Consider the following 15,242-nt stretch of genomic DNA (forward strand, 5'->3'; position numbering starts at 1 on the left):
GGCACTTCCTATCAGTTGATGTCAAACCAGCGTACCACACCGTGATGCAGTATGAAAATATGAATGCCTCCCAATGGCGAAATGAGGCGGGGGGTGGGGTTGATCTGGCAGAAGCAGAAGACGTGGGGCTGTACTGTGGTTATTAATATTGTGCATTTGGAAGCAAGAGGATGCATACAAACGGACGCTTCCTGAAAGAAAAATGGTCCAGTCCAAAAATATGGTTCAAAAGCTTTACTAACACAACTTGCTCCAAAACAGGCTTACAGCAATTATGTTACATCCAGATAGTTGCATAAAATCATGCGCTGATCCTAGCATCAGCTGGGCATCTTATAAATGTTAATTTCTTCTAAGCAGAGCTGAGAACATAGCATTGCCCCTCCTGCAAACAAACAACCTGGAGGTTGTTTCCTCCTGGAGAGAGTCATTAGCACCTCACACTCTTCAGGTGGCCCGAGAGAACAAAGACTAACTCACAGAAAATGGATATCCACAAATTAACATATGCATATCCATCTCTTTCATGTGACCTGAGTTAAACACCTCATGTCAGAGTAGCAGAGTAGCAGAGATACAGCCTCAGTTAATCGTTTGATTGTTAGGAACTCTGCTGCTCCTGCATAGATTCAATTCAATTTTACACTGCTGTGTCTTCAGCAGTTATTTTCCAATGAAACAACTATACTTAACAGGCAGGTGGGGCACTGCCTCTTGCACTTCTGCCTGATACAGGTACTTCACTTCACTGGTGGGCCAGCCCTGGTCACAGTGTGGGAGCCATTTGGGCAGCCATCTTCTCTGCCAGGTCTTTTCAGTAGTGGTCACCATTTCTGGAATCTTCTCACTAGGGAGGCATGCTTGGTGCTGTCTTTATCTATTTGGTGGAGATGAATCAGCGTATAGGGATGAGGTTCAAAAAGTCTCGACATGGTGCCTAGAGAACAACTTGCACCTAAATATCAGTAAGACAAAGGGTATTGGACATTCAGAGGAAGAGAGGGGAACTAGCCCCATTGTATATCAGGGAGGGCTGTGTGGAGAGAGTCTCTTCCTTCAAATTCCTGGGAGTTTACCTTAGTGAAGACTTCACTTGGAAAATCAATACAACCCAGGTGGTTAGGAAGGCCCAACAGAGACTCCATTTCATTAGGGTCTTGCGTAAGAACAATGTCAAACAAAAATTATCTTCACTTTCTACCGGTCCACAATAGAAAGGGTCCTTTCATACTGTATTACAGTGTGGTATGCTGGTTTGACAACCACGGACAGGAAGTCCCTACAGAGGGTGGTGAATACAGCACGTGACTCAGGCTATCCCCTGAGTTTTCTAGATGACATCGCAGGAGACCGCTGCCTCAGGAGAGTGAGGAAAATTCTCAGGGACGACTCACACCCCAGCCAGCACCTCTTTAATCCCCTACCTTCGGGCAGGAGATACAGAAGTATAGCCAGCCGCACCAACAGGTTAAAGAACAGTTTTTAATCTGTGGGCTGTTGGGCTGCTGAATGGAAAAAAATAGTGGTGCAATTGACTTCCAACAAGCACACAGAGTGCGAATAAGACTAAGTGTATGGGACGGGGGGCTCATTTAATTTCACTGCACACAGGTGGTGTAGGTTTATTTATTTAATAATAATAATAATAATAATTTTAGGCACCAGGTTATGACTCTTCTTTTTACCTGGGCTTTTGGTCCATAATTTTGGTCCGTAATTTGAAGGGTGGCATTGTGGCCTCTTTTAGTGTGGTAGGATCAGTAAGTCCCAATCCGTTTCCTTTGTTTTGCTGTGTTTTAACAATTTTCCAACTCAGAGAAGGCATTCTCCTCACTAATCATCCCATTCGTGGGACAGAAGCACAGAAAGTTGACAGCACCTCTTACTGCAACATTCAGCCAGTTAGGAATTTGAATGGAGAATGGTGATAATTCAACAGCAATATTTGAAATTCTGGTCAGTCTGTTGTGTATTAACTAGTGTACTAACATGGGAATAGCATATAAAGAAAAGCAACCTGGAAAATCCTGCCCTCACAAAAATGGCATATTGTTAATAAGTGTCCCAACTATATGATGCTGCTGCTAAAATCAAGTTATGCATCATTATGTGTCATGACATAGAAGAAACTCTTTTATTTATATTAACAAAGACTCTCCCATTTATTCCCACTGAATCTTACAACTGTAGAAAGAAATAATATGCATTCAAACATTTCCCCAGCGCTTCATTACTGTTTCTCCCAAACCACTGCAGAATACATCAATTGGGCACCAGTCTGCCTTTAATTTTTAAAAGGATTCAGGCCCTGCATTTATGAATGAATAAATCCCACTGAAATCTATGGAACATAATCATGAGTAAATGCATTTAGGGTAGCAACTGGGATGTCAAAGAGCAGATTATCTCTGTTAGAGGCTTACTGACTGCTTGGGCTTCTTACACATCAGGTTATAGAAAAGGCAGCTGTACTGAGAATTCCTTTTTGAATTAAACAAGTGATGTCCTACAAGAGAATGTGGGGTGTGTGCATGTGCGTGTCTGCGTGCGTGTGCAGTGTTTCTGACCACTTACTGCTTCTCTACCTACTGTTTCTCAGCTTGGAGCCTTAGATGGCGCGGCTCATGCCAGCTGTCTGTCAGCTCAAGTCCACACCTTGAGAGTTCACCCTTTTCAGGCAGGGGGCTGCTCACAGTGGAAAGATTTCCCTGACTGAAGAGGACATCTATTTGTGCATATTCTCCCTCCCCACTCCTTTCTTTTATGTGACACATATGGCCCATTGTTTTTACACTGGGGGGCGGGGGGGCTCTGCCTCTTGGCCCCTCTGCTCTTCAGCCTCCTCTTCTGCCTCTGATTCTGGACACAGGCTCTTCCTGCCCATGAAACCCTGTTGCTTCTTCAGCTTCTGGCACCTTCTCCTCTCAGTCTGCCACCTCTCTTTCCTCTGACCATTCATTGTCATTCCACCAATCTACTGGCTCTGAACCTTCTTCCCTTGGGGGTTCCCTTGGGTTTTTTCCAGCTGGTGCCTCCCACCCTCCTCTGCATCCAGCCATCCTGCCTGAGGTTGAGTGGGCAGGACAGTGTAGACAGACCAGGCATCCCCAACCTGCAGCCTTCCAGATGTTTTGGCCTACAACTCCCATGGTCCCTAGCTAACAGGACCAGTGGTCAGGGATGGTGGAAATTGTAGTCCAAACCATCTGGAGGGCCGAAGGTTGGGGGTGCCTGGTGTAGATCTTACTATAGTACAGTGGTACCTCGTGTTGCATAACCTCCAGGTTACAGAAACTTCGGGTTACGGCCGCAGGAAACCCGAAAGTGTATACTTCCAGGTTTCGACGCTCGCGCATGCACAGAGGCTCTCTGCGCGCCATGCGTGTGCACAGAAGCAGTGCCTTTAGTTGCGGATTTTTTGGAGCGCACAAGGCACCCTGAAATGAATTAAATCCGTAACCAGAGGTACCACTGTATACTCAGTTGCCATATTTGGGGCCAGGAAGGATTTTTTTCCTGCAGACAAATTGACTGTTCTGCAGGTTTTTGCCCACCTCATATCAAACGTCACAACTTTGGGGATTAAGGCACAAGGTTGTATCCTTAGCTGATCAGGTACCCTGGTAAAGGAATCTAGGAAGGACTGTCTCTGTTCAGGAGCCCACACAGGGGCCAAGGGGCTACTGCACTCTTCCCAGTGTCAGCCTTGGTGGGTTTGTAGCACCTGTCAAGGTGGGTTTGTAGCACCAAGTCAAGGGGTCACTCCTAGTCAGGGTTGATCCACACCTACTTATCAACCAACAGTCAGGGTGCATGATACTGGATATATACACAATGCTTGGCCACAGCCTTCTTCCATCTGTAATCAATAAAGATTGTGGCATATTTCAACTCAACACCAATGTCCTGTATCTTATTCCATGCTAGGACTCTGCACTGAGCAGCAGGCACCATGCGCCTGGGTATGCAATGAAACTAACATTCTCTTTTTATACACTTTACATTGGAAAGAAGAAGTACAACTCAATACATTTTTCAACTCCTGGCAACTGACCAATCAAGTTCAAAAGAATCCATTTATCAACTTTCTGGATAGGTTTACAAGTAGGAAACTCCTGGAAATTCCTTGAAGTCATTGTAACTAAGTTCCCTTTGTCATCATTACTTGCTTTTAATTTGAGCCATTCTACTATAACTTTCTTGCTAGGCAGTATATCATTATTCCAGGCAATTAGTTACAACACCTGGTAAAAGCTGTTCTGTCTTTAAGATTGATTCCTTTCCTAGTTTCCCCCCAGTAAGGTTCAGGTTTTTCTGGCAAACAGCTCGATGACAACGCTATCTCTTCTTTTCATTACACCCCAGGAAAGTATTAATTTGGTTCCTGAGACCTGTGATGGACTGGGTGTGGGTTATCAATGGACACTTACTCTTGTTAAAAAAAGAAATACTCTTGTGGTATGACTGATGGCGTGTGACTAGGGATACAGCCTGTTTGGAATAGAAGTGCATTTCCCTTAAAGAATCAGGTTTGCATTTTTGGTAGGCTCCTGGATCCAGCTTTGCTCCTGGGTGGTCAAGTGATGGTTGTGAGCAAGAGCAAGAAGTGTTCACAAACTTCATCTAGTGGGAAATGGAGCACATAGGATCTTGGTGAGGCTGTATAGTTAAAGCACCATCTTCTTCCACATGATCCACACAGGGCATTAGGGAAGGCCCTACACAACATTTCATCATTAGCAGAGATGTGACTGGGTCAGTACATAAAAGAGGGTCTTCCATCAAGCTGTGGAACTCTCTGCCCTCTAAGATATTTCTGGTCTAATCTGTGATGGCATTTAAATGCCCAGTAAAGTCTGTGTTAAGTTTCTTATGCCCTAGTTTTAAACATGTGTTTTGTCTGCTTTATCTGTTCAGGTAGGAAAGACTGCAGGGCAAACCACAATTTAATGACCCCTGGGGGCGGGCCCAAGCATCCCCATTGGCTGGTTGGGCTTGCTGCTAGGCGAACGCCCATCCAAGGGCTGCTGGCATTAACCAAAAGCTGGCAGCTGGGCAATCCAACCTGCCATTTGTCAGATCACTTGTGGGTCTGGGGCCTGGCCACAACACTACCCACCAATGAGGGTGAGCTGAATTCAGGTGCTTTTAAAAATTTATATCCTAGGTGTTTTGGTTTTTTTCCATTGTTGTGAGCTGCCTTGGACATCACAGTAATGGGACAAAAAGGCAGAATATAAGTAAGAGAGAGAGAGAGAGAGAGAGAGAGAGAGAGAGAGATGTATTAGGTTAACATCATGCAGGAACATTGCCAAGGCAACAGAGGTGAGGAGGATAATTTGCCATTTGAAATACTTAAATGAAGAATATTCTTCTTGTGTGTGTGAAGACCCCCTCCCTCTTTGACTGCAAGAGCAGAAAACATGTGGTCCCAGTTGCTGAAAACCTGCCCAATTGCTCACATTTCTGTGTACATGAAAACAAGTGAGGAAATGAAGTGGCAATCTCTACCTTGAAAAAGTTTAAAAATACACAACCGTTTCCTTGCTAAATAATTACATTAAATACATCTAAACTACATGTTGCCGAGTAGTAATCAATCTGAAGCCTACCCAAAAGAGGCCACAGAAGAAATTGCTTTCAGCCTCTTTGTTTACACAGTTGAGATTAAATTGACAAATGTTACTGTTATTATGAATGATGGCTGGAACTTCCTGTGATTGCTAGATAAAACAAGAAGCCCAGGATTATTGCTGCGATTACCTGGGAAACAGAAAAAACATACTCTAATCAGGCTTGCAGTTTGCACAGTCTGACTGATCTCTCCCCTCTTCTCTCTAATGTTCAAATCCCACTTTTAGAATTTTTAATTGACTGACTTTGTCATTTGAGAGTTATACACTGTAATAAATAATCAGAACATTATGTGAAAATGGTTTGTGGGTGAAATACGATAATTGAGACCACTGTTCCTGTCACAAATAACCAATGGTGATGATTTCCAAGCCATTGATTCTGAGCTACTTTTGCAGAAGTCAACGGGCCATTGAGAACATTAATCATTCAACCTAGACCCACTTTCATTTGTGGAGCCATTTCTTTTTACCCTACATTTGCATGTTGGTGCTGCTGCTGTTGCAACCCACATTAGATCAAATCATGACATGACAGAGGGTCTTAACCAGGCATAGGCAACCTTCAGCCCTCCAGATGTTTTGGCCTACAACTCCCATGATCCCTAGCTAACTGGACCAGTGCTCAGGGATGATGGGAATTGTAATCCAAAATATCTGGAGAGCCGAAGGTTGCCTATGCCTGGTCTTAACCCACCAGCTGAAAACAAATGACATATAAAATAGTTGTGTTGGGTGCAGTGTGCTCTGCAGGGAGAGCACTGTTCAGCACTTAGTTGCACATGATCACATCACAGTAGCACACAGGTGACTCTAGATGATCAATGAATAATTCCCAAAACAGCTAGGAATGACCTTCTGGATTCATAGATGGATTGTATAAGAATGGTCTGCTTATTTGCTTCTCTGTGGACATACAATTTGGCTGCCCACTTTTAGAATCTGATGAGGAGGCCACATGGATCTTTCATTTGATCCAGTATGGCAATTGCTATGTTCTTGGCTAATGACTTGCTAAAGACCACATAAACATAGGAAGAAGCAATGTTAGGGCTGCCATACGTCATTACCAGGATTTCAAAGGCAGAATTGACGTCCTGGGGAAATTTCTGAAATGTGGCACTTTGTCCTGGATCTTAGGCAAGTCAATTGAAAAATTGCATTTTGGGGGCCTTTTTGTAAAAATAAAGCTCAACAACTTTCCAGTTTGTCTAAAAAAAATGGGGGGATTTCCTAAAAAAATAAACTCAACAATTTTTGGAATCTTCCTAAAAAAACTTCAACTTTTGGGGTGTCCTGGTTTTTACTTTTTGAAATATGGCAACCCTACGCAATGTGAAGTTGCAGGCATCCGCATAACATTAGGATGGTGATATGTGCTGATGCAACTATGTCTGCCCTTAGATGACAGTGAGTTTTCTCCCGATTTCAAAACTGCGTCATTTAAGAAACTTTCAAAAATCATTTCTCTGTCTGTTCTTGGCAGATTTCTACATTACAGAGTGAGACTGCACTTTGCAAGGATTTAAATAATGCTGTGGAGAAATATGGCTAGATCAGAAGGGAAGTTATATAGACACCTTTGGGGACCGTAAACAGCAATGCCAATACAGATAAAGGCATCACTTAAAAGCTTTTTAAATTGCACTCTATGTACCCGTCTCATCGCATGGGGAATACCAGCTACTTACAATTCCTATCTCCTTCCACTTCCATAATTTATCTAGCTCAAAGAAGCAATAATCAATTATCTAGTACATAGGCATAACCCAGGTCCCCTAAAAGAGCTGTCCTGGCACATTCCAGTGGTATGGAAGTGTATTAATGTAGATAAGAGAGCACAGGTTGTGAGCATTTGATGAGGTTTGTGAACATTTCCTATCATGTTGTAAAATATAATCAACTGATAAAGATGTACCTTACCATGTAAGCCATTGTCAGAGACTGTCAGCAAATGTAAGCCAAATGTTAAGCTCTTCTTTTAAATCTTCTCAGATACTCTTTTGTGCCCATGCATTCACCAGAGTATAATGTTGGCTGAGCAGCTGTGGAAGTTGTAGTCTTTGCATGTCTATTTAAAAAGAGAATTGTTGTCAAGAAAAACAAAAGCGGAAGAGCGATAGCTCAGTGGTAGAGAACATGAGTTTAATGGAAGTAGTCCCAAACTCAACCCCTGGCATTCCCAGTTAGGGCTGGAAAAGGCTTGTGTTTGAAACTTTGGAGAGTTGTTGCCAGTCTAAACTATGCTGATCTAGATAGATCAATATGGCAGCTTCCAATCTTCTATTTATGCTGGGATACAGCTTCAGTACCATCTCAATCCATTCTAAGGGTTCGGACACACTTCTGCTACTCCCATGCCTAGAATGCATGGGTCTGAGCGGTTTTCTGTTTGCCCCACCACTTTTCCCTCAAAGTGGTGCAGAATCGGAGCAAGCACCAGTCCACGGAAAACCCCAATGACGTTTGCTCCGATTCAGTGGTAAAGATTGGGTTTCCACAGGGGAAAGTTGCATGTCAAGCAGAAGTCTGAACAAGCCCTCAGTCTTTGTCTGTCTTGTCCTCCTGAAGGGTGAAAGGTATATCTAGTAAAGTAGAGGAGGAGGGAAGTGTTACGGAAAAGAAGCAATGCAACCACGAGCTGCTGCTAGCTTGGAAGCAATACATAATGGGAATGTTGGATATTGTTCCGTGGGAAACAAAGGGGCAGTCTTTTCACAGTGCAAAGCACCGGAATTAGCTCACAGTGTAATATGAGCTGTACAGGAAGTATGGGAGGAGTTTGTCTCTCTGCTGTTGAAGTTTGAAGAGAGCAGACGTGTTTCTCTGTAACGCTGCAAAGACAGAAATAAAGGCATGTAAATACGTTTCTGTCTATCTCTTTCCCCTGCCCCTGGGGGCAGGGAAGAGTGGTGTGTTCTCCTTGTGCATGAGGAGGATAGCCGATCGCAACCTTGCCTGGGTCTTGCTGGGAATGCAGACAGGGAGGTCAACTGGTGATTTAAGCCGGGTGCCTGGAGAGTGGACAGTTTCTACTGAAGGCAGGCTTGAATCCCGACAGGAAGTTCAGGTTGAGGAACTTATAGCATTTAACTGTAGAGAGCCCTTCAAATGCCACTTCCTCCCCCTCCGCAAAAAAATAAAAAATAAAAGGGTAGTGAGTCACAGCAGCAGCTACTCTCAGGCTAGGTGACAGGTAAGGCAAAGCTAGACAGACTAGAAGAAGATGTCCAAGTTTAAGAAGTCCATGATCAGGGCAAGGAGTTTAGAACTTCAGGGAAGCAGTGGAATTATCAATGGGTTGAAACCCCCATGTGCCAATCTTTTAAGGATGGGGCAGGTTGAGATTACTCGTGAGCCTATTGAGTGTGCAAACACCCACAGCGGTGGGGATGATGTGTTTCTTCCCAGTGATAGGAGCACCACCAGGTTTTAGATGACCAGGTTCTGCCCTGCCCTTCTGACTCTGCTACCTCTACCCCAGTGGTTTGCTGGTGCTCAACCTGGGGAGATGGGAGGTTGACAAAGGCAGATCTGGGGGAACACATCTGGTTTGGTAGCACAAAGCTTCAGGGGTGCAGCAGCAAGCGCCACAACTATGACATTGAAGGAAGAGGTGGGGGCACCTGATTTTGGCATTGCATTGGGTGCAACTGAAATTTTAGATACCAATCTGAAGGTAGAAGCCCAGCTTCCTCATCTGGGGCAGCCAGCTATATCCTAGATGGGAGAAGTGTCTGTCTCTTTCTGGGTCATAAATTGGTTTTCTTGATCAAATCTATACTGGGGGGGGGGTTATTTACATCTCTTTTTGGGTACAAAGCTTATACCAAGAACAAACCTAGTTGGTCTCTAAGGTGCTACTGGACAATTATTTTATTTAATATATATATATTGACTGTGTCAGACCAGCACAGCTACCTACCTAAATCTGGGTACAAAGAAGTGAACTATACATACCATCAGTGTGGTACAGTATGGGTGTTACTAAATTCATATCTAAAAGCAAGATGTGAACCACATACAAATATTTTACTACCTAGTGAGTCTGGTGGTTGGGCGGCCTGTGGACTTCCCTGTGTTGGCACAAAAATGGCAAGAAATTCATTATACACATCTGTTACTATTAACTGTCAAACCTTCCCAGCAAAAACTGGATTTCTATAAAGCTTTCCAATTTGTTTTCTTTTGCATGACAGAAAAGAATATAAATTGGTTCTCCTTCAGTTTCTATTTTTTGAAGAAATCAAATGGCTCACACGTTCATCTTAAGCAATGCTGACAGAAAGCTGGAGAGCCTCAACCACAGATATACATTCTCATTATCCTGACCACATCCTGTACAACCACTTTCTTTTGGATTACCCTAACTAGTCACTGGGAATGATAACTTGTTGCATCTTGTTGATTTGAACAAGTAAAATAATATGTTAATTCATGGCTTTTCTTATAACATGTGTTTCAGAATTATTGCAATGGTTGCCTAGAAAATGTGCAACATGATAATTAACATGGGTATTAGAATTTTTAAAAAATATATTAAACAAACCCTACATTCTTTTCATTAAGCATGTAATCAATATGATATAAGAAATATATGAGGTTTTCCTCATGTTATGTTACTAGATGAATAGAAGAATGGAAGAAAGGAGTTACTATCCATCAGTAAGGTTAGAAGAGTGGAACAGAGCAGAACACTTCTTCCCCATTTGCCAGGATTAAGCTGCAGCTTCAGCCAATATAGCACAAACAATATTTAATACTTCTGAATATAAACATGACATTCAGAATTATGCTGCCATAGAATGTCTATCAATATTTTCTATGAGGAAACAGAATGGGGCAAAGTCCTCTCTGCTCATCTTCTTCTGACCACTGAAAAAGTTTCGTTTATTGTCTTGCCAGAAAGGCAAAACTCCATCTGAGGACTGTGTTTTATCCGCCATGATCGCCTCTTTTCATTTTGTTTGATTCCCCCCCCCTCTAATATGGCTTAAAATTAACAAGCTACCTTGAATAAAACAGAAATACTAGACACTATGGATGGGGGAGAAATTCACAAACAAAGACTGCTTTTAGCCTTTTAGTTTTAAGTAATTCAGGATGCTTTAAGGCAGACTGGATTTCCCCGGTATCTCCCCCCACTCTTAAAATACCGGTAACAATCACACACAAAATAGTCTTGTAAAACGTAAAAATAACATTTTACTCACTCAGTAAACTTGTTGAAGAATAACAAAAATAGCAGCTTTGTTCAGGCAGGCTTAAAATGGTAATTATGTTACAAAAACATTAGTAAGTTTAGCTTAAAATGGTGGTCAGACATGCAGATGTTACATTGTTGGCAGAGTGGAAAGAGATGGAAAGAACGGGAGAGGGTGTGCCCAGGCAAATTGGAGAATATATAGCTATGCCCACTCCCAGCCCCCATCAGGGCATAGTGGGAGTGTCTTTCACAGAGTTCTCTCTAGCAAGTTTAGAGGAAAACTTTGTGATCTTCGGCTCCTATCATGTGCCTATCTAGCAAAACATGAATTGTTGGTTTGGTTGCATTTTAAATACCCCATATTCCTAGGCATTGGTTTGGAACGTGATTATTTTTTTAAAAATTCTTTCTTTTTAATCTTCTGTTATTTTAATTAACAGTTGATTTTGAGTGTATTTTAGCAATTGGCTTTTGAGTTTCTTTCATTTGCAACCTTGAGCAAAATAATGATTTAGAAAGGTGGTTCAAAATAAATAAATAAAACACAGCACACATCAACTAGCAAAACAATCCTACGGCAGCGTTATTTTTGGAAATATTCCCTCTATCAGGGAAAAAAGAAAACAATTCACACTGAAGGACTAGTGCATGAATGCCAAAACAAAACAAACCCACTCATTATGAATAAGATTTCCATGCATTTCACACACTTGAGGCTTCCTTATATAAACCACCCTGATAGGTGCTATTCATGAGCGGAATCAATTTTTAAAGCAGAGAGGAATTTATCATATGCAGAAATAACAAAACTTAAAAGGCCAAATTACATTATGAGCACAGGTCCTGAGAACATTGGAGAAAGCTGGAAAATCCTGTTCATTGGCGGATTGTCTATGACAATTTTCAGCTTAAGAATACACAGATACTTTGTTGTGAGGTTTGGCACACAAAGTTACCAGTCCTAATAAAAACTGCCTACTACAAGAAAAGGGACGCGGGTGGCGCTGTGGGTAAAACCTCAGTGCCTAGGACTTGCCAATCACATGGTCGGCGGTTCGAATCCCCGTGGCAGGGTGAGCTCCCGTCTTTCGGTCCCAGCTCCTGCCCACCTAGCAGTTCGAAAGCACCCCTAAATGCAAGTAGATAAATAGGTACCACTTTATAGCGGGAAGGTAAATGGTGTTTCCGTGTGCTGCGCTGGTGCTGACTCACCAGAGCAGCTTCGTCACGCTGGCCACGTGACCTGGAAGTGTCTCCGGACAGCGCTGGCCCCCAGCCTCTTAAGTGAGATGGGTGCACAACCCCAGAGTTGGACACGACTGGCCCGTACTGGCAGGGGTACCTTTACTACAAGAAAAATAATAGACTGGACCATTAAAGGTAAAGGTAAAGGGACCCCTGACCATTAGGTCCAGTTGTAACCGACTCTGGGGTTGCGGCGCTCATCTCGCTTTATTGGCCGAGGGAGCCGGCGTACAGCTTCCAGGTCATGTGGCCAGCATGACTAAGCCGCTTCTGGCGAACCAGAGCAGCACACGGAAACGCCATTTACTATCCCGCCAGAGCGGTGCCTATTTATCTACTTGCACTTTGATGTGCTTTCGAACTGCTAGGTTGGCAGGAGCAGGGACCGGGCAATGGGAGCTCACCCCGTCACGGGGATTCGAACCGCCGACCTTCCGATCGGCAAGTCCTAGGTTCTGTAGTTTAACCCACAGCGCCACCCATGTCCCATTAGGCATTGCCAAAACTCTATGCCAGATACGATTCAATAACACAAAGTATGTACAAATGTTTTGCTGAGGATATATTCTTTTTGACTAGTGTACCAAGCTTCTATAGATGGGTTGGGAAAGAGAACAGAAAGGAAGGATGTATCATTTATTTACATAGCAAACTATGGCACCCACTATCCCAATATACGGTGATGGCCATATGGAATGGAATATCCGGCAGGAGGGCTCCCCCTTGAAAATACCAATTATCAATTCAAGTGCCAATCTACATTGGCTTTATAGCCGAAGAGGAGCTGCTGAGAAGGAAATGCACAACAGCATGCTCAGGGGGAGCCCAAGACATGCGAAACAGGTAGAATAAAACTTGATGAATGAGTCTCAGAATACAGTGGTACCTCGGGTTACATACGCTTCAGGTTACATACGCTTCAGGTTACAGACTCCGCTAACCCAGAAATATTACCTCAGGTTAAGAACTTTGCTTCAGGATTAGAACAGAAATCACACAGTAGCGGCAGCAGGAGGCCCCATTAGCTAAAGTGGTGCTTCAGGTTAAGAACAGTTTCAGGTTAAGAACAGGCGTCCAGAACGAATTAAGTTCTTAACCCGAGGTACCACAATGAGAACAGGGGGTGCCCTGTAGCCACAGAATGCAGAGAGAACAGAGTTTCTATTGGTTGGTGGGGTAATGGAAAACTGAGATGAAGGGGGAATGGAATGGAACAGAGTAGTGTGATAGAATACATGATTGGATGGATACTGATCAGGAATACTGCAACATTTTATTACAGTTCACACTTGTTTTGAGCTGCAGGTCATAGAATTATAGAACTGTAGAGTTGGAAAGGACCCCGAGGATCATCTCGATCCTCCAACTCCCTTCAGTGCAGGAATGTGCAGCTCTCCCATATGGGGATCAAATCTGCAACCCAGGCGTTATCAGCACCATGCTCTAAGCAACTGAGCTATCCAGCTGCATGTGAATGGTTGTCTTGTACTAGAATATTGTGTACAGTGGCCTCAATATTCTGTTGTGTGCTCCTATAGCTGGCATCGCTCCAGTGATGAGTTCAGCCTAAATAAAGTCCACTGCTTTTTATAGCCATCAAACTGGTAGCTTTTACAAAAATTAAAGTGCTTCTTTGGAAGTGTGTGTGTGTGTGTGTGTGTGTGTGTGTGTGTGTGTGTGTGTTTAAAAAACCACTATTGCAAGCAATTGGTAAGGAGTGCAGATAAAATTTGCATGCTAAAAAAAGCTTTTAGCAAGGTATCTTGTATGAAGAAAATTAGCCATATTCCCATAGCAATCTCAGATCCCTGATCATAAGATGGAAAGTCACACTCTTCCATGCTAATCTGCAGTCACACAAGGCCTGTATTTGGTTGTTCTCGCCTTATCGGAAAGCCCAAATGCATAACATCAAGTTTATTTGCTTGCACGCAGCATCTGGCTTATGCCCTGAGAACTCCACTTTCTAAACACTTGTCTTAGAAGTAGCATTTCATTGTTAATTAAACTGATTCAACACAACCGTTAGGTATAAACACTTTATAAACTCTTAGCAGCAAGCGTGTCAAAACAGTGTCTCAGACAATTAACTGAGCCATGCTGGCCCATACACCCTTCACAAAAGACCTCTCTTAATATGATAGTCAAATAGCATTTGAAACCCACATAGGAATCTCAAGTAATGGATCGCTTTATAGCCTAATTAGTCCATTTCAGTTTCACAACATTTTATGGCAATTTCTCTGTTGCCTAAGCAACAGGTTTTCTCATGTCCTGTAGAAACAGGAGAGAGCAAAGCTTTTGTCTCTCTCGTATTTCTTTTGTTCAGCATATTATTCATTTGAGCAACTACATTGTAGATATTTCATCAGCCTTGAAAAGTGTAATCCCCAATATGTATCTGAGAGAGCATGGCCACATTTGTCTATTTCTCTGGCTATGCGTTGTTTTAACTGAAGGTTTTATATTTCATGTCAGTGTATCCATTTTTTCTATATAAAATTAAAATCACCCTTAAGAAAAGTAAAAGATATCATAAAATGTAAATAGAAAAAGGGAACAACATAGAATGTTAATCCAGAATCAGAACCAGTGAAATCGGTGAAGGTCCTGTGTGAGTGCCTTTTGGCAGTTGGAAGATGGTTGGCAGCTAATGGATTGAGGTGGAATCCTGACAAGACAGAAGTACTGTTTTGGGGGACAGGGGGTGGGCTGGTGTGGGGGACTCCCTGGTCCTGAATGGGGTAACTGTGCCCCTGAAGGACCAGGTGTGCAGCCTGGGAGTTATTCTGGACTCACAGCTGTCCATGGAGGCACAGGTCAATTCTGTGTCCAGGGCAGCTGTTTATCAGCTCTATCTGGTACGCAGGCTGAGACCCTACCTGCCCATGGACTGTCTCGCCAGAGTGGTGCATGCTCTAGTTATCTCTCACTTGGACTACTGCAACGTGTTCTACATGGAGCTACCTTTGAAGGTGACCTGGAAACTACCACTAATCCAGAATGCGGCAGCTAAACTGATGACTGGGAGAGGCTACCGAGACCACATAACACCAGTCTTCAAAGACCTACATTGGCTCCCAGTATGTTTCCGAGCACAATTCAAAGTGTTGGTGCTGACCTTTAAAGCCCTAAGCGGCCTCGGCCCAGTATACCTG

The 15,242-nt window shown here is 43.1% G+C and overlaps 1 long non-coding RNA gene across 1 annotated transcript in view; it reads right to left on the bottom strand.

Annotated features, from left to right (window-relative positions):
- Nucleotides 1-825: 825 nt before the first annotated feature.
- Nucleotides 826-15,242, bottom strand: part of LOC309527204 — a 177,095-nt gene continuing 162,678 nt past the window's right edge. The window contains exons 3-5 of the long non-coding RNA XR_014217133.1: nucleotides 9,673-9,709; nucleotides 7,557-7,704; nucleotides 826-877 (exon numbers count right to left, since the gene is read on the bottom strand). This is a non-coding gene — a long non-coding RNA (uncharacterized lncRNA). The remainder of the gene's footprint in view (nucleotides 878-7,556; nucleotides 7,705-9,672; nucleotides 9,710-15,242) is intronic.

Source organism: Podarcis vaucheri (assembly GCF_965113315.1).
Source record: "Podarcis vaucheri genome assembly, chromosome: 1".
Taxonomy (NCBI): domain Eukaryota; kingdom Metazoa; phylum Chordata; class Lepidosauria; order Squamata; family Lacertidae; genus Podarcis; species Podarcis vaucheri.